Raw genomic sequence first — 21,125 nt, forward strand, 5'->3', positions numbered from 1 at the left:
TGACAATATACAACCATGGGATACATCTCCCTGCAGGCAGTCACAGAACAAAGAGAACAGGAGCTGCAGTGCACTGAAAAGTGAATCCACAGCTGAACAGTGCTGAGGCAGGGCAGTTCGGAACTGCCATCTAGGAATTATGTACTGGCTTTAACTTAAGGACTGGTATGTAAGAGAATATGACGATTACATTAAATAAATATTTAGTTAGCTCATGCTCATGAGATCAGCTTGTAAACGTTGACGTACCTTTCATATCAAATCGCAAAATACATTCAACTACTTTTTCTAATGAGTGATTCCCTTAGTGCAATGTTTAAGCTTGGCTGGGATGGGATAAGCCAGGATACTTGAGCTTGGACCCAAAAGGTAAAGTCTGAAATCCTGCATTCCCAGCAACAAGACATGCATAAAATATTAACTTTCCTACTAAAACTACAGAATCTAAGCATCCGAACTTAACCCAAGACAAATTGTTGAAGTCACGTCTTAAATTACAATAATGTCCAGACAGGATAAGGAAGCTTGGGAACTACTGAAGTGCCGTCCTGTAACTTAATAATGCAGATAGTTAGAAATTCAGGCCTCTGTCATTTCACTGCGGTGGGCTAAAAGAGAAAGGCTAATGCTAAATTCTGCGAGTCCTGGCTCACTCAACTGTGCTTTATTCCAAACCGGTAAGTTTTAAATTTTTATTCCAGTTCTTCTGTCTCTTGATTCAATTTCCACTATTTTCACTATGGTCTCAGTGCTCCCAAAAGAGCCTTTTTACAAGTCCATTTTAATATCACTTCTAAATTACTCAAACACTAACATTGGAATGAATGCAAAAACAATACAAGGCTTACTGGTGTTCCCCTGCACTATTTACCTTAATTCTACATTTCCCCTGACTTTGCCTTCTCATGGCTGGGACCAGAAGTGACTGGTAGTAATCAATGGAGTGCTTGCAAGGAAGTCCTGAGGTACCATTCACCTCTCGCTTACTTGTGTGGCTTAAGCTCACTCTAGTCTAAAGGTTCAATCTCAGCAGAGGATTTTACATATTGGAAGGGACCTTCAATGCTTTGCCATTTCTTTAAATGGAATACATCCTTCTGATCCTACTGTGTTAGGCCAACTGTAGCCTCAGTACAATATCGTGTCCTTTTATGTGCAAGGATGTGACACGTTGTCAGACACTGTTGGGAGATTCATCCTAAATGGTACTCAACCCAGGAAGAGGAATGAAGATTAGACAATGAACAAAAATGTTACCCTCCCGTACCTGAGGCAAGCGTGTTACCTTTGAAATAGGTAACTGACACTCTCCCCCTTAATTTAAGGATATTCAAGAAGTTTATAATCCACATAAAATTTATTAGGGAAATTAATGTATCAAAGCAACATTAGAGCCTTACCTTTTGGTTCTCTGGTTACAGTAATTTGCTTATCTCAATTCTTCAGATCGATAAAGATTGTCTGAAATTATTGCAGAATTATTTGTTATGATCTCAATTTAGATGTTATCATTTTGTATTATTCAATCATGCTGTGAAGAGCAGATCTTTTATTTTCAAAAAAAAAATACTGTATGTAGCCATTAATCCATTAACAGCAATCCAATTTGTTTCATGCCCAGTCAAAACTAAATAGCATAAAGATAAGGTAAGAAAGTTTGCTGTTAAAGTGAGAAAGTCAGCAATATGGACAGCATCCAATGCCACCACAGCTCAAATACCACTTGTAAGCAGAAATATAGGAACTTGAAAGGTCTTTAGCTCCTCAACTTCATTCAAACATTAATTAGATCCTAACAGATTTGTAGCTCAAATCCATTTACCAAACTTTGATTTATATCCTTTAATACACTAATTTGATGAACATCTATTGACTTTGGTCTTAAAGTTTTTAACTGACTAATTAATTGGGAAACTGTAAGAAAGATCATCCTGAATTTAGTTCCCTGATTATGAATTTTACCACTGGATGAAATGACTTGATGTTGTTATTGTCAATTTGCATATCATCCTAAAATAACTTTACTAGATCCCTCTCAAGGTTCTAAACTTTATTTTATACAAGTGAAAATAAAAAAAAGTGTGCAGATGCAAGAAATGTCGAATAAAAACAGAGTATGCTGGAAATACTCAATAGTCAGGCAGCATGTGGAGAGAACAAAACACAGTCAATGGCTCAAGTTGATGACTCCTCCTCAGAATGGGAGGAGTGAGGAAACAAGTCTGTTTTAAATCACAGACAGAGAAGGGTGCTGAGATGGAGGGAGTGTCTGTGATGGCATGTCCAGGTGTACAATGCACTCAGAACCATCAGTTAATGGGCGAATGCGTGTTGATAAAGAATACAGAACAAAAGAAGATGTTAGAACTGTGAAAGGCAGATCACAGCAGGTGACAGAAATCTAAAACAGAAGAGGATGTTGGAAACACTCGGCATACCAGATAGCGTCAGTGAAGAGACGATGGCTGAGTTAAGTTGGATGGCCTTACATCAGAACTGTCTGGTTCTGACACAAAGTGTTATCCAAAATCATTGACTCAAACTCTATACAACTTGTTCACATTTAATTTTTAACTCCCTTGTAAACAAGTACTTATTCTCTATTCAAGATAGATGCCCCTGTTCCTGTGGTGGAGTACACTGCAATGGTCACCGAATGCTACCCTCCTAGTAATCTGACCCAAGGCTTTGGAAAACTGATGCATAATTTTACTCCTGGGTCTATTGCAATAGAGGCCAATGTTTTATCAACCTCTTTTAAATTCTGTCACCATGCACTAGCTTTTAATAGCTTGCACACACAAATTAAAAATTCCATTCTTTATCTATGCTTCAAGCTCTTTGTCACTGAAAACATTCTGATGTAACTCTTGCAGTCTGAAATATAGATTACCTCACATTTCTCTCCATTGAACACAACCTGCCACCACCTAATAGGTTTTCTTGTGTTTGTGACTTGTTGCTTCCACTTAAAGAGGATAAATCTTCATTCTGCTTTGGTGTCAATCTTAAATGAATTTAAAAGCACAGAGAATTATATAGCTAGCAATAAGTTTCAGGCTAAATAGTTTCTTTACTGCAAGTACTAGTTGGAAAAAATACAGCCGTAATACCATACTTTTCTTTGGGAGAATATTTTCTTCTGGGGAGAATATGTCAGACTTTTTAATCCTTGCAAGGGATTTGAAAGATTTTCTGGAGACCGTGTTAGTGGTATCTTCAAAAGCATAAAGAAGAGCAAGGATCATTGTTGCCTGGTGGGCTCTGAGGTCTTGTTTAAAAAAAAGCTTTTTTCTCAATTAGCCAAAAGCTGTACTGAGGCACTGAAGGTGGGGGTGCATTTCATCAGTAATACCTGTATTTACTGTGAGGGGATTCTGAAATATGGCAATGGTTTATGTTTTCTAGAGTTGTGTCAATGAAGACTCACTGTTTGAGGGCAGTTTTATACAGTACAATGGGAGTAGTTTGGCAGTGGACCTTTGTCTTGTGGATGCAGAGTGTAAGACCCATCTGATTTAGTCTGCGAGTCAATGATAACTTGAAGTTCGGCCTCTGAATGTCTGCAAATTCAAGAGTTGTTGCATACTACAGCTCTGTAACTGGTTATGGAGAGAATTACCAAAGATCCAGAGGCTTCCTGAAGATTAGCTCTTTCAAGTGAGATGGCTATTGATTCTGAGGTGCAGCAGTGGAGTGGGAAAGATTGAGAAAATGGTTTGGGTAATGACATAGCCTTGATTTGCAGCTATCTGCTACGATATCCTTGGTATGAGATTATTGTAAGAGTAACAGCATGAAGTAACTCCAAAATGGACTTCTGGAGACAGCCAACTTTGAGGTGTGTGCTTCATACTGTCTCTCAGTTGACCAATTCAACAGCTTTAGCGAGGTCAGAGAAGGCCATGTGAGTGAGGTAAGGACCTCTTGCCTCTTGCTCGGAGGTGTGGCTTGGTAGAATATCATATCCATTGGACCATTAAGAGACAAAACACTGCTATTCATGCAACAGTTTTTGGCCGCATCGAGGTGGTACTTGGAATGGACCCTGCCACTGAATTTGGCTGCAACAGAGAGCAGGAAGAATCCTTTGAGTTATGACAGTTGGGTTTGTCTCCCTTTTTGAAGAGGTTATGATGACAGTATCTTTGATGTTCCCTGCCATATCTGTGATGAGAGTCCTCGATGAAGATGCTGGATTATCCGAGGCTAGGATCAAGACATGGAATAAAACCGAATCAAGAACCGGGAACTAAAGAAAATGGTAGATGAGATCTCTGGTGAGCTTATGATTGAGCACTGAAGCTCCACGCAGGTGCTCTTTAAATACTCAATTCTTGGCAGCCAAAACACAATTGTCAATTAGCAGGACGGTCCTGAACCCTTAAAAGGGTCGTGCCAGCTATCCATACTCCAGAGAGCTAGAGCATCTAAACTTCAGAAGCTGGCACATTTGGGTGCGTCTCGAAACAATATCTTCCCCTTCCCAGACAAAACCAATAAGATTGTTAATTTGTGACTGAGGTCCCTCACCGTCGAGTTTTGGAATGTAAACAGGGATACTGGCTTCCAAGTCCTTGTTCTTTCAGAGTTGGCCTTTGACCTTTTCAGCTTCCGGTTGTTCAAGAGTTGTGGCATGGTTGTGCTGAACAGGTTGTTGTGTGATAGTGACTCGAGGGCTCCTGATAGGGACAGGATCATAGTTAAGGAAGACCTCAAAGTATTCCTTCAAGTGGGTGCTGAGCCCCTCTGTCCTTGACAGGTTTATCTCTGTTCTCAGCACTGAAGAACTAAGTACCGACTTTTCACTAGCCACTCTTGGACTGTGTTTCTTTCAGTACTAGGCATCAGCCTTATTCTGATCAGTACATGTTTTATAATGTATGCTGGAAAACATGAGATCTCCACCGATCGCCAGGTAAAGATTCATATCTTTGATAGGGAGAGAATGCAATATAGCTTTCCAGCTGGTCACCAATCTTGCTTACGCGAGCTCATATTCTCTTTGTTGGTTTTGGTTATTAACCTTGAATCATATCATGTGAGTAAACTTGAGAAAGGAATTATCTGAAATGCTGCATTGTTGCTTCTATAAAGTTTCCCTCAGCCATCTGTCTTATCTCAAACTGGAGATGAAAATAGTGTGCCAAAATAGATCCTGCATGTGAACAATATTAAAAATGAATCTGCTGTACTCTGAAACTGCAGTTTACATGCCTGTGAAACTCATAACAACAATGATTCTATCTTCCTAACTTCATCTATAGGGTCATTTAGAAAGATCAAAGCTGAAGCTCAGGGCTTACAGCTACTATTGCAGTAAGGATTGAATGGATATCTGTTTCATTTACCAGTAGGAAGTACGGATGTAGTTTCCTCATGTGATTACAAAGATTTGGCAAGGATTATGATATGTTAGACAGGGAGAGGTGGGGTGGGGGGAGAAAGAGCTAGTTTTATATCAGGCAGTTAAAATTTAATGCTTCCCATTGTTTTCCATTCCCAGTATTGGTTCATCACTTGTAAATAAATCGGATGAAAAACTGCAAGAAATCTTACATACTAAGTTGCCCCACTCAAAACTGTAATTCAGCTAAGACTATAAGACATAGGAGCAGAATTAGGCCTTTCAGCCCATTGAGTCTGCTCCACCTTTGCATCATGGCTGATTTATTTCACCTCTCAACTCCTTTCTCTTACCTTCTCCCCATAACCTTTAATTCCCTTACTAATCAATAACCTATCAACCTCTGCTTTAAATATTCCAAAAATTGTGGTCTCCAAACCCCATTTGTAGCTATGAATTCCACAGAGTCATCACCCTCTGGATAAAGAAATTCCTCCTCATCTCATTGCAGTCCTGTGAAGAACCAGGCAAGGGCAGACAGAAGGCAGGACTGAAAGGGTGCGCATAGGCAGTCACTGTCTGTAACTTTGTGAGGCTTGTTTCATGAATTTAATTTGGAATGTTTATTTTCTGCTTACTTTCTGCACCACTGTCAAATGGATACAGTGATGCTCAGCACAAAGGGAAGGTGTGGAATTAGTGTTGAAAGGAAACTGAGGTTGCATTTACTGCATCACAAATGAACCAATTGTTTGTAGGCAATCCAGCCAGAAAGGGACTGTCTAGCCTGCCTCTTCCCTACTTCCTTCTCCTTCCCTTTACAATTACTTGCTGTGCAGCTGGTGGCAATGGCTGAGCTGTTACTATGATGATGCACAGTGGCCCAGCCCATGGAGCTACTGACTCACAACTCCGGCATCCTAGCCTTAACCCTTCCCTTGGGTACTGTCTGTGAGGAGTTCTTCCTATTTCATGTTACGTTTTGTAACATCAAAACATTGAACTAATTCAAAGTCCAATATGTCGGTTTAACTTCATCTTTTACTTTAAGAAAGGGGCGCACACATCAAGTGGTAGGGTGATGATCTATACAATTCACGTATTTATACATATAACCCATAATGAATTATTTAAACAAACAGGAATGCTTAATCAACTATAAATATATACATACAATATTACTCAAACATTAATTAAATATTAAATACACAATGCAGGTGCTCCAGTTTCCTCCCACATTCCAACTATGCGTAGATTGGCAAGTTAATTGGCCACTGTAAATCACTCCTAGGTTAGTGGTGGAGCCTTGGGAAAGTTGATGGGAAAGTGGGAGGATAAAATGGGTGAGTGTAAAGGGTGCTTGAAGGCCAGTGTGGACTCCATAGATGGAAGGGTCTGCCTCTGTAGGTTATTCCTCCTTAAAGTAATGCAGCATACAATACAACACTGCAGATCTTGAGACCTGTTGTGCTGAATACAGCCTGGCTCCTCTAGGGCTATGCAATACTAAATCTCTAACACAGATCACGTAGCAACCTGGCATTCGATACTGGTATGTTGCCCACATGTGGGAGTGTTGCATTGCTGATCAGAGTCAAAACATCTTAGGTATGGTGCTGGTATTGGGTATTTAGAAGTAGGACTCATGGTCCAAGAGAACAGTTGAGGCATAGACGTTATTAGCACAAGCACTCTGGCTATCCTTCTTCATCTTCTTTGGTAGGTTAACATTGCCTTTTGCTTTTTTCTTGTGGCTGTGCTGGAGGCCCAGTGCAGCCACAGTTAAAATGTACACAAAAAGCAGAGGTAAAAGGCTTCCATGTCTTCAACACTCATTCAGAGGCAAAAGACAAAATCAACTGTTGTTGTTAGCCCCACCAAGCAATGAGCTCACTTCATAGTAAATCTACAACAAGTAATTAATGTCCTCTCCTCTCCTGCCACAATAAGGTCATTCTCATGTTGAAGGAACAACAACTCCTATTCTGTCTGGGTAGCCTCTAACCTAACAGCATGAACATTGATTTCTCTAATTTATGGTAATTTCCCCTCCCCCATCCCTTTTTCCATTCCCCATTCTAACTCTCCTCGTACCCTTTATCTTCCCCTCACCTGCCTATCACCTCCCCTGGCCCCTCCTCCTTCCCTTTTCCACTTGATTCACTTTCCTTTCCGATCATATTCCTCCTTCTTCAGCCCGTTACCTTTTCTACCTATCACCTCCCAGCTTCTTACTTCGCTCCCCCTCACCTGGCTTCATCTGTCACGTTCCAGCTTGTCCTCTTTTCCCTCCCCCCACATTCTGGTTCCTTTCCCCTTCCTTTCCAGTCCTGATGAAGGCTCTCGACCTAAAACATTCACTGTTTATTCCTTTCCAGAGATGCTGCCTGACCTGCTGAGTTCCACCAGCATTTCCTGTCTTGCTCTGAAGTTGTTACATCTGCAGAATCCCTTGTGTTTATGTAATTAATGATCTCTTTAAATGGCATTCAGCTCTGTGATGAAGATAGGCTTCCATCTGCGTGGTCTACACTCTCTGTTAATTACATAATAGTGATTCATTTTCACATGGGAGCTGGGACATGGCTTTACACATCCATCAATGCATGCTCGATGTGCTTCACACACAAGTGCATCAGGTGCACTAAAGTTCCCAATTGGAAATAGAATTAGTTGCCTTGATCACTATAAGATGGCAATTGCACTTAGTGATTGACATTATAGTGTAAATTATTTGTATATACTTAAAATTCATAATCCATGTGACCGAATTTTTCAGCCACTGCAGTTAAACATTTGGCACACTACTCCCAGTTGATTCTAGCAAGGTTAAAGATCTCTGGACACCATAAAGTACTTGTAGAATTGCAGCACCAGCCAGTTGAAATCCATCAGCAACTAATCTGCAAGTAATTGATGAAATCTTTTAAACAGTGTTGGTGGGAGGTCCTTCCTGCTGTTGAATGTGCACTCAGCTGTACCAGGTTATGAGAAGGCATTAGCTGGAGCCCTGAGATCCATTTTTGACAGTATTTGTGTCAAACCAGTGTGCACACCAATTAATGTCAGACCTGGCTGGTATGCATGCTGCCTTGGGGACCGTAGCTGCCCGCACTGTCATCCCCTCAGCGAAATGGGAGCTGGTGTAGCACGTGCCATTGCGGGTGAATTGGGTGGCTATGGAACTCAATGAATGTTCTCTTATGAGCATCATTACCAAATCAAACTCTGAGCAAGGAAAAGCTATCACTTTATAACGGGCTGCATCGTGCTGCCTTCCTGCCAGCCAGTTGAAGTGTTTTTCTGATTTTCTGATTTCTGATTTCCGTGCCTGTGTATTGCAACATATAAGTCAGGAATGCGCTGGAGCCCAGCTATGCATCTGTCCTCTTATTCCAGCCTAGACTAATAAGTAACTGTGGGGGAGATTTTGGCTCATCTAAAGCTGAGGGGAGGATATGTTTTGTATTTTGCTTTGCAGCTAAGTGCAGCCCATAGATCTGACATGGATGGAAAAGTCAAATAATGGTAACCAGTTCGATTTTTAAAATTTTAGTTAATAATGAGAAAACTATTTTTGCAAATTGAATTGTGTTTATTTGTTACTTAAAATAAATTATAATATCTTTGTAGATTTGTTTCAATAGCTTTGGGTGTCTCTGATCATCTGAAACATTTGGAATTCTTTGCAAAGTCTTCCAGCAACACAGCTGTTGAAAGACCATCAGGAGTTCCAGTGGTGGGTTCCCAGGATCTGTTGTCCAAAGCTAAATGACTGCTGTGGACCATTCCCATTTCGGTAATGGTCATGGCTGCAAGACCTTTGCTCATTTGCACCTCCATGGTCACAAAAGGTTAGTGAGAGTAATGCTGGGGGTAAACTGACTACACGGCCTTGAGAAGTATAATCTCAATATTATGCTGTGATTCACAAGCAGGCCATGAAGACATCTGACCACTTATGCATATGAATCCCATGCTCCTAATATTTGTAAGTAATCAAATATTCTGTGTTTAAGCAGTTGTCCAGTTTCATTTGTAAACAATTCATTGGTTGAACATCAATAATTTTTTTTACCAATAATGTTCTAGCCACATGCACAGTCAAAAAAAATCTTATTTCCCATCTATTTAATTTTCTTATAAGTCTTTAAATGTATTATATATTAACTTCTTGCCCAATAATGGAAACATTGTTATCATGACAATGCCTCTGAACACATCATATAAACATAATTGCAAAGAAAGCACGACAGCGCCTCCAGTTCTTTAGGAGTCTGTGGAGATTTGGCATGACGTCCAAAACATTGGCAAACTTCTATAGATGAGTGGTGGAAAGTGTATTGACTGGTTGTATTAGTCCTGGTATGGGAACACCATTGCCTTAGAGCAGAATATCCTACAAAAGGTAGTGGATTCGGCCCAGTATATCACAGGTTAAGTCCTCCTAAACACTGAGCACGTCTACATGAAACACCATAGAAAAGCAGCATCCATTATCAAAGATCCTCACCACCAAGGCCATGCTCTTTTCTCGCTGCTGCCATCAGGTAGAAGATACAAGAGGCTCGGGATTCACATCACCAGGTTCAAGAACATTTACTACCCCTCAACCATCAACATCTTGAACAAAAGAGGATAACTACACTCATTCTATTTCTGGGGTTCCCACAACCGATGGTTTCACTTTGAGGACTCTTTGTCTTGTTATTTCATGCTCTCATTATTTATTGCTATTTACTTAAATATGCATTTGCACAGTTTCTTGTTCATTGATCCTGTTTACAGTTACTGTTCTATAGATTTGCCAAGTATGCCCGTAGGAAGAGGAATCTCGGTTGTATGTGGTGACATGTATGTACTCTGATAATAAATTTTACTTAGAACTTTGAACTTTGTAATCCTTTGAGATCCAATAAGTACTGACTTTCTCAATACTCCAACCACTTTCTTAGTTCTGCATGACTGACAACATCCCAGAGCTCCATATTGAACCTTTCTAATTAATTTTAGATTCCTCCAATGATAGGAATGATCAATGGAAACAAGAGCTTGTTTGGACCAAATGGTGTTTCCATTTCCTACAGGTTTATACTATGATCTATTTAATATAATTGTTCTTCCTAAATCAATTGCTCACTTCTCCTCAACATGTTCCCTGTCTCTGCTAACAGGCTTGTAAGTGTCATTCCTATTCTCCCCCTCCTCATTCTTCATGTCAGTACTCACACAAATATTTCATGTGTTTTAACATATCTACTCAACTCTGTGTGCAAAATGGCACCCTTGTCTTGCCTTTTGACATTAAAATCTACTAGAGGACACCTGCTACCCTGTTTTTGCCTTGCCTGTGAATCACTCTACTCATTGGAAGAGAATAATGTCAAAATGCAGCGATTACAACAAAACATTTTCTATGCTGGATTGTCTAATGATGTAGTTCAGTCTTTGGAAAAAGCTGCTTTTTAAACAGAGTGGAGCAGGCTAATGGCTTCCAGTTTTTTACACTGACTGGACTTATTGTGGTGCCTCCCTTCCTCCCCTTGCCATTATCTTATTACTACAACTTCGCTAAATCGCCATTTTATCTAATTAGCTCTTTATTTGTTACATTCTCATTTATATAATTATGCATCCATTTGGCAAATGAGATCTTCACTTTTAAGGAACCATGACAAGGCAAACAAAAAGCACTTTTGATGAGCACAGAATCTTTTATCCAGCTGAAAGCTCTTGTATAAAGAGAGGAGAGGACAATTAGTTTACTGCAGAGAAATAAGCTCATTTGCAAATCCTGCTTCACAACAGAAGAAGAATGGCAGGCATTGAAGTGCTTATGAAGGCACTGTGGTTAGAATAATTTTATGCTGAAGAGGCCCATAGTCACTTTGTGCTTTAAAAGCTGTTAATGCAACTCGCAAGAATTGTGGGCATGGGTATAGATTTATTGTGTGATGTCATTGCGGTATTAAATAATTGCAATAAAATTACAATGATTCACACTAGCATTCAGTCATAATTAGAAATGATCTGAAGCTTGGGCAAGCTAATCCTTCGTTATGCACTGTAATGCCAAACACCTGTTAAACACATGAGGAATCAAGACACATATTTCTCTGGAGCTAAATGTGTCCTTTAGGTATTCTTAAAACAATCTTTCAGTGGTTACTTAATGACCTGTAGTCTGAATAGTCTGGCAATGGTGCACTGTGGGAAAAGAGAGAGAATTACGAACAACCAGGAGCAGCAATCACCTTTAGAGACATGGATAATTAAGCATCCCGTCATTACAAAATGGCATTGGTCCTAATGGCAGCATTTCTCACGTATGTTAATAAATTTGAGGTCTGGCATGCCATTAAATACTTAAGCATTAATAAATGAAAAAGGTGCATCATAGCCATGAATAATACATTTTAAATTATTTTGGAAACCAAAATGTAATTTTTTTAAGGGTACGCAACCATGTCCATATTTTAATTAACTTCTTGAAAAGCAAATGACATTTTACGGGGACAACCGACAACCCGCAGGATGAACTCCATGGGTCAAGCAGCACCTGTGGGGAAAAAATGAATTGTCAGTGTTTTGGGTTGAAGCCCTATAGGAGAAAGAGTGATTTTTTTTTAATTGGATGCTTCTTTACTTTATAAATGCTTCTGTACACTTTCTACAAGTTCTAAGTTGGTAAGATGGTAAGATGGTGGCGTGCTCAGATGCCGGAGTAATTGTCTGTCCTTTACGTGTTTTTTACGATCACAAGATACCACTGGATATTAAGAAGATCAAATAGTGCAGGTCTACCCCATCAGCAAGTTTCTCAATAGCGATGGAACTGTGTACTGTTGATGCGTTGTCACCTGGACTTGTTGCATATTGTTGATGTGCTGAGATGGTGCGTGGCCCAAGAATGATTGTCTTAGATGTTGTGTGACTGTATGTGCTTCTGCTACCACAACTATACGTGCTGTGTGCTGTTGGTAATTTGTTTTGCAACTTGGTCCCGGAGGAATGTTGTTTCGTTTGGTTATATAAATGATAACTAAATGATAATTAAACTTGAACTTGAACTTCAGACTTTCACTTCTCAAAGGAGTTAATTTAACCACTGTTATTTTGATTAGGACTTCAGGGCCAAGATACTGCCCTGTAATGTGCATTTATACTACTGATGGTGTCCTCTTGAAAAATGGCATGTGAGATACTTCAAGTGTCAAGAGTACAAAGGTTCATGTTTACTTCACTGCTCTATTAATCTTACTTTATTGTTGTTGAATTTACTTGCTTTTTTTGTATGCTTATTTTGGAATCTACAGCCAATCTAAACAGCCTGGTGAGCTGAAAACCTAATTGTCGTCTTTCAACTGATGGAATGAAATAATGACCGAAGCACTGAATGAAAAGGTAATAGTGGAGCACATTGAGATCAAGTTTTACAGGCTCTAACTAAAAATTGCAAAATTTCATGCTGTACGCATACTGTGCAAAGGCTGAAAATCCAGTCATGATAATATTGAGACACTGTTGAGATAAAGAAAGGGATAATACATGGTCACCTTAGGCTGTGTGGACTTGTTGAGTTTTCATGGATCGTTTGAAACTGGAAGATACCTGGAATGAATGTTATGTTCAAAAACAAAATCCCATGGGAATCTTTCAACTGTTTGAAAATGATATTTTGCTGCTGTTTGAATGCTTGAGAGAGTTATGGATGACTTTTACTTTACCAGTACCCACTATTAGCTCAGCTGGTAGTACATTCAAATGTAAATTCAAGTGAGAGGAAAAAGTGGACAATTGAAGATAAATTGGGGACCTTTTTAGGTAGGCTTTTATGGGGTCAACAAACACATGCTTACAAAAACTAAGAACGTTTAAATATCTCTTTTGGGGAGAAATGATTGTAACATCCATGCCAGTCATATTATAACCATACTTTATCATGGGAGTTCTAATGGTAAGGTATCTTGTTAAAATGTGTGAGGTCAGCAGGAGTAAAATTACTACTCCATTGCCAACTAAATTCTTCCCACTTACTGGTGGACAAACATTCTCCACCTTCTCTCAGATCTTTCCTGTGCTTCAGTAGACTTCAATAGTGGGCGGTCTTTCAACCAGCCACATGCAGTGCTGGCTCTGCACTTCAATAGGTCACCTACTTGGCTTGGTAAAAAATGACATGGATCACCAAACTAGAAACTGATTCATTGTAAATTCTTTGTAAAGCTGTCTAGAAAGAACAAAAAATGCACAGCGTATTGCTCCATATTATTCAAGGTTCAAACCTGGCAAAGATAAGGTAATTTTAATGCATGGAGACAGTGGGCTCTTTCAGAGAAACCGGAGGCTAAGGCTGGTATCAGCAAGCTGGTAGATGAGTCGAATTTGGATGAAGAGACTTGAGAGGATTTTGAATTGCTTCGGGCTTAAATAAGAAAGGAAGTGAATTACATTATTAGACTGATATATTCAATGGTGAGGAGGTTCACGAAAGATTGTGCTCTTTTTAACTGTTCAAACTGACAAGAATATTTATGAAACTATAAGACATTGATTTGAAAAACATTCCATTATCCACAGGAATCAGACTAATTTGAAGGAAGCAAAATGAAGCTGAATCAATGACTAGCTTTGTAATCTAAAAGTACTTCCCTGAGCATTATGCTTATAATATCATGCTTTCTGTTTACATTATGGAAATTTACAATTATAGATTATAATTGAGGTCCAATTATATTCTGTGATAAGGTCAAAATGGAATTCTGACTTGATTTTAACTTAAGGAATACCCACACAACACCCGTGATGCAGGCAAATCCTGTGCATTAATTTTTTTTCTCTCAGTATCAGGATCAGCATTGAGGCCAGCATTTACTGCCTATCCCATATTGCCTTTGAACTGAATGGCTTGTTAAATCACTTTAGAGATATCCACGTGGTTTGCTGTCATATGCTTGTTAGACCAGATAAAAATGGAGTATTTCCTCTTTTGAAGGATATTAGTGAAACAGATTAATTTTACAATCATCCGGAAGCTTTTACAATGATCTATTTGTAGATTTAGGATTAAACTCCACAGTTGCCCCAATGGTATTTGAACTAATATTAGCCCAGGCCCTTAGTTACTAGTTCAACAAATTAACTGCTGCTCCACCATCATATCCTGTGCCAGTTGAGACCATTTTGAATGAATACTTTGTGTATTTAGAAGGGCTCATTGGCAGGTGGGAGGACCATGAATGCCCTTTTAGGCTCTTTGACAAGACTTAGCTCTGCAACTCCATCTACACCTCTTTCCTTATGTGAGTGATCAATGATTTTGATCACTTGTAGAAATCAGTTCCGAATCTAGATTCTGTCCCTGATCACCAGGCTTCCTGTTAGCCCTGTTAGCTTTGAGGGAATAGGCAAACTTTAATGTTGAAATAAGGCCGATAAGTTAAAATACTCTGGCACATCTGTGGAAGACCATCAACCCTTTCAATTTCCACCCTTGCCAATTCATCTAGCTTAAAGTTAATACATAATTTTCATCTAAAAGACCCAATAGGATTTAAAAAAAATTATCCTCCTTAACTTTTCTGAGGGGATCGAAACATACTTTTCTGGCCATAAATTTAATGGAAAAATGTCTATTGGAAAAACTACAAGTTAGTATAAAATCAACATTTACTACAGTAATATAAAGCTAAGGAAATTAATTAAGCAGAGAAATGAGGCTGATAGGGTTTCTGATAGAGCTCTCAGCTGACCCATAATGACACAGTTGTCATCAGTGAAAGACTGCATGCAAGGTGGTAACAACTTTGTCAGGAATGTCAGTCCTGACATGCAATCCCTACTCTCTGAATTCTGAGTGAAGGAAAATAAATAAGGAATCTATCAGGAGCACAATAAGACACCAGTTAAGTTACTAATATACAGAGATCTGGACTATTGACTTGAGATTTAATCCTGCTGCAGTGGCTAGTTTTTAAAATAAAAGCCTAGTGATTTAAATAAACCGTGGTGATCCTTTATACTGACTAGAAAACTGGTATTATCAGTATTATGGCCTATTGTGACCCCAGACCTTCTAGTGTCATTTACTGCCCATTAAGTTCAGGGATAAGGATATGCACATATACAGTGTCTCAATGTATTCACATCCGATGAATGAGTAAATAACAATAAAAGCTGAGAAATGATGACTTAGAGACAAAGTCAAATCAAAATAATCGACAACAAGCTAGAGCGAAATACTTCAAAAGGAGTGGATTAGGAAATATATGATTTAGTTGCTATCATTATTCAAACTATTTAGCAATCCCCTCTACTTCATATTCCTAAACAAATAAAAAACTGAGATGCCTAGAGTTGTCCAGCCATCAATAATAATTACATGGGCAAACAAGAACAAATTAAACTGTGATATTGGAGATGACTTCTCAACTATTAGGAAATCAAAGGAATGTACAAGGGCAAGGACTAAACCAAGTATGAGTGACACCCGGTTCGTAGTATTTCATCGGAAGTTAATAATAGAGCATCAGAAATGTGCAGCAATATTTGAAAGGGGAATATATTATTAGTTATGCATGAATGTAAATTTAAAAATAGTAAAAACTTGAGGATAATGAATGTATATTGACTTTCTTGGTATGATGAAGTATATGAATATGCCTAACACTTATGTGTTAATCTGTCACTTATGCGTGGAGGTATCACCATAAAAAACTTCTTAATTAACAAAATATAAACTTATGTTTCAACAGATCATTTCTGCTACCTCAAAATTGAGAGGAACCTTCATGAAATGCTTTAGAATGGAGTTGTGATAAACCCACAATTTCTCTTCTGTTTTTAAATGTGTTTCAAAATGTAATCCATCTTCTTTGCAGGTAAACAAAAGAGTTTGAGCTTTGGCTTCTCCATAGGTGCTGTTAATGCTGTTCTGCTTGACTAGCAAGAGATGGGCTTTCAGATTTCACATGTGGACATTTATCTGCCCTCTAACTCCAGAATTCAGTGGCCTCACTTTCCAGTTCACTCAGCTGCTGACAATGCCCATCTTCAGGTAAGGAAGGACGATTACCATAACATTGCCCTCATCTGTACACCAGGAGATCACCCTGACGTAAGGAATACGTGCTACTGAGAGCACGTAACAAGCTTGTAAGGGAAAGAATAACACGAGGAAATCTGCAGATGCTGGAAATTCAAGCAACACACACAAAATGCTGGTGGAACGCAGCAGGCCAGACAGCATCCATAGGAAGAAACACAGTCGACGTTTCAGGCCGAGGGGAAACAATGACTGCTTTAGAGCTACAGCTAAAAATACACTTGTGCTGTTTACTTGCTCAAATGCTGAAACTAGAATTCAGTTATCATTCAAAAGAGAACCACTCCCCTCTCAACTGGTAATATCTTAAATGCAAGGAAGGAGGTTGAGTGTGGTGACGTATGTTATAACTGTATACAAGACTACATAGGCCGTATATTGAGAACTGTGTCATTCTGATGGTGGGGGGGCTGTGGATATCACAACATTTTTGAAAATATGGTTGTACAAGAGAAAGAATGCGGATCAGGTTTATAGAGAAAGTGCTGGGATTGGACAATTTAGCTCTGATCACAATATGGATAAACTGTAGTTGCTTAATCTGGAGTTTAGTAGGCTGAGGAGAAACTTATTTGAAGCATATAATATAATGAAGGGCCAAGGTAGACCTCAGAGGAAAGACTTTACTGAGAGGCCAGGGAGGTATATATTTAAAGTAATTGGCAAAAGGGTTAGAGGGGAAATGAGTAAAAGATTTTTCACCCTGAAACTTATGAATGAAAGAGTGGTAGAAACAGAAATTCTTTTCACATTTCAAGGAAGCCCGAATGTGTACTTGCAAATAAATTATCTGCAGAGCAATGAATTGAGCGCAAGAAGCTGAGGTTAGCTTGGGAAACTTGTTTTTGACTGACACAGACATAATTCAGCAAAAAGACACTTTTGTGTCTTGAAAATTTCCCAGAATTCTGTATTTTCTTGTTAAAACACTTGAAATTTACCTGTATATAGTTATATAAGTTATTCTGTCTGAGGCATAGTGATGTTGTCATGTGTGTATATACATGAGTGATCTTTGCTGTTAGGGTTACAATATACACCCTTCATTTTACACAGGTACTTTTTACATAAGGTGGTAGGTGCGTGAAACGTGCTGCCAGGGGTGGTGGTAGAAGCAGATACGTTAGGGACATCCAAGAGCTTCTTGGGTAGGCTCACGGATGAAAGAAAACTGGAGGACTACATGAGAAGGAAGGGTTAGATTAGTAGGTTAAAGGGTTGGCACAACATCGCAGGCCGAAGGACCTGTATAATGCTCTAATGGTCTACATTCTATGTTCTTATTTGTTCCTATGACTACCAATTATATCCTTCAGAGTTTGTTTGTTCCCGGCCTATCTCAGACATTCCTTCTGTTCTGTCCACCTCTCCCCCACCTGCAACCTAAAACATGACTGATTTCTATTTTTGTTACTAAACTTTCACTTATCTAAAACTCTCCACGACACTGCCCAACCTGAATATTTCCAGTTTTTTCTTTCTTACCTCATGAACTTTGAGAAAACTTCAAGGTCGCAAGTAAAAATCAGAAGAACAATCCTGCAGAAAGTAGTCCTGTAGGTTCAATTTCCTAACCCCAAGCTCAGTAAGTAAATCAGATGAAAGGCAGACAGCTACTGCAGGCAGCAGCATCTCGGCCTGAAACGTCGACTGCACCTCTTCCTAGAGATGCTGCCTGACCTGCTGCGTTCACCAGCAACTTTTATGTGTGTTACCCATTTTTAAAGCTGACCAAGTGATTTTCAAATTGTGGAACGGACTGGAAATAGAAGCACAGGCGTTTAGGTGATTTGAGTACTGCGGCACTGCTTCTGTGAGAAAAGAAGGAAAATGTCAGCTGAGGCTGGAGTGGGCTATGTATACTGCCTGGGGATGTATTAAAAAGGGCTGTGAATTGTTTACATCCTACATCAAGAGGATGGAGATATTTATAATGGCTAATAATATACCAGAGCTGGAAAACAGTGCTGAAAAAGTGCAGGATTGAATGTTACAGTCTGGGAATATAAGAAAGCAATATTACTTACCATGTCGGCTCTGAAGCACATTACACACTCACAAAGTTAGAATCTCTGCCGAAAAGCTACAGATATCTCATTTGTGCGGGTGGTTCATAGATTGAAAGTATTCTTTTTTTTCCCACTGCCATGGAGATAATGAAGAGCTGTAAATTCAGGACACAGAATCAAAAGCCAGGAGAAGCCATAAACGATCACTCATTCAAATACCTATCAAGGTAGTGTAACTTCAGAGATTTTTTTAGTTCATGTATTTGAAATGGGCTCCTGCGTGGTCCAAAAGAAAATAAATGAAGCTAATGTGCATAAAGTCAGAGAGTTGATAAGTAAAAATATTCTTTAGCAACTTTCTAAGGCCTATGGGCACAATTGGTTGTATCTAGTCTGATAAGAAAAAATGTGATTTGTTGCATCCTTAAGCCAAGCTTGATTTAGATGGATGTAGTCAGAAATGCCTCCATACCAGTGCACATGAATGATCAGAGATTCAATCACCATTTACCCAAATAGACTTACAGTAGTTCCTCACTAAAGATCTCCTAGTGTGGAGAATTTTTCCCATGACATTAATAATCGTTTGTTTGTTCAAAATTATCACCGCAATTTTCAGTAAATCTATATATTGCTGTGGATGCACTGAAGTGTCCTAACTGCAATACCAAGAGTTAGCAACAAAGTTCTTGTACAGGGTGAATTCAAATTCCCTGATGTAGACTGGGATTCCAGAAATCGCTTAGTGCCATAGATTTAAATGGAACAGAATTTATTAGATGCAGCCAGGAAGGTTTCTTTAAACAATATGTAGATAGTCCAACTAAGATTGGGATTGCATTAGATCGGGATTGGGATTTTCCTAGGATTGGGGAATTAGCTTGGCTAACTGACCAACATTTCAGTGGTGGTGCATTTTAGGTATATAGACCATAACTGAAATATCAAAGCGAACGTAAAGGAGAGCGAGTTCTTGAGTGGTCATTCTCCTCAGAAGGCCACTGTGTTTGAGTGGTCACTCTCCACTGTGCTGTTGGAGGGTGTTAGTGAAATTCAGAGATTTATGGATTGGACTGTGGGCCTTATTTCAAACTAACTGTTGTTCATATTGGTTCAAAGGATCAAAGGTTTATTTTATTATCAAAGTATACAACTCTGAAATTCTTCAGTTCTCCAGGTAGTCATGAAACCAAGGAAGAAAAGAACAGCACGATTATCAACACCAAACACTGCCTCTCTTCAAAAAACAGAACAAAAACGGAACAGACACACTGACCCATAAATCCCTCCTCCTACACAAAAAACGAACAAAATGGATCAGGCACATCGACCTCCAAATCCCTCTCCCCACACAGAAAAACTCAAGAAGATCGGCTGAAAAAAGACAGAATATAAAAACTAGAAGACTGAAAAGAAGAGCCTATAGTCCAAAGTCCACATCCAAAATGCAATTAAACGCTCTCCGGGCCCAGCGGCAGACCTTTCCCTCTCCGGTACAGAGTGATCAAAAGACAGGCCTCTCCACACTCACTTCGATGCTTTATTCTCCCTTGTCGCTTTAGTCAGCGAATAATGGAGCCAAATAATGTCTTGAGCCCTGTCCTGCAACCAACACGCTACGAAGTTCATGCATGCTGCCTCCTGGAACCCTCATAGAGACTGCAGAATTCTAAAACACCCAAAAGATCTTCAAACTTCTGCTCTCTCCTTGATGTTTCAATTGCTCTCATGCTTTTAATCAATGTAAAAGACATAAAAGGAGTGAAAAAGATGGTTCCATGATCTATCCAGAGGATGTTGACCAAAGGAGTGTTGTATGCAGGCACCATCTTGACCGGAAGTCCCCTTCAGTTTTTTTGTGTTTTGGCCCATTTTTTCTTGTTGCCAAGTGGCATGTTGGAGGTTGGGGGTTTGGGATTTGATGTTCTGGATGTCGTCTTCTGTGCGGGTGATATATTAGTTCTTTGTGGTAAGAGAGGGGGATTGGGGTTTGTGAGCTTTTATTTAATTTTCTTGTGTGGGGGGGTGGTTAATGTCTTTCTTTCAATGGCTTTCATGGCCTTCTTTGGTTTGTGGCTATCTGGAGAAGATGAATCTCAGAGTTGCATATTGCATGCATGCTTGGATAATAAATGAATCATTGAACCTTTGGAATTATCAATAAAGTTAAGATTGGTGAAAGTGCTAAACTGAGGGAAGATTAATTAATACAGTATTAGATAGGATAAGGAGAAAGTAACTGGGTGGAGGTGTTTGAGGGTATATCTACATCTGCCATGCAAGAGTCTTTTAAAGGCCAGTTGAGTCCAGAACCAACATGTCATTGTGAGGATGAAAGACAAAGACAGCAAGGTTTGGAAACCTTGTATGGGAAGAGATATGGGCGCCTTGGTAGTGTGATGGTTGGCCCAATGCTATTACATCTCGGGCGTTCTGGAGTTCGGAGTTCAATTCTGGCACTGTTCTGTAAGGAGTCTCTTCCCGTGGAATGTGCAGATTTTTCCCAGGTGCTCCAGTTTCCTCCTACAGTCCAAAGATGTACCGGATAGGTTAATTGGTCATTGTAAATTGCCCTGTGATGATTAGGTTAGAGTTGATCAAGTTTGTGGGGTTGCTGGAATAGCGTGGCAAGGAAGGGCTTACTTCACCGTGTATCACTAAATAA

At 39.4% G+C, this 21,125-nt stretch overlaps 1 long non-coding RNA gene across 1 annotated transcript; it reads left to right on the forward strand.

Moving 5' to 3' along the window:
- The first annotated feature begins 537 nt into the window (after positions 1-537).
- Positions 538-18,687, forward strand: LOC134357557 (uncharacterized). Its single transcript, XR_010020649.1, has 4 exons — positions 538-677; positions 12,664-12,751; positions 16,228-16,403; positions 18,605-18,687. It is a non-coding gene; the product is annotated as an uncharacterized LOC134357557 (long non-coding RNA).
- Positions 18,688-21,125: the final 2,438 nt, after the last annotated feature.

This window comes from Mobula hypostoma, chromosome 16 (assembly GCF_963921235.1).
Source record: "Mobula hypostoma chromosome 16, sMobHyp1.1, whole genome shotgun sequence".
Classification (NCBI taxonomy): Eukaryota; Metazoa; Chordata; class Chondrichthyes; order Myliobatiformes; family Myliobatidae; genus Mobula; species Mobula hypostoma.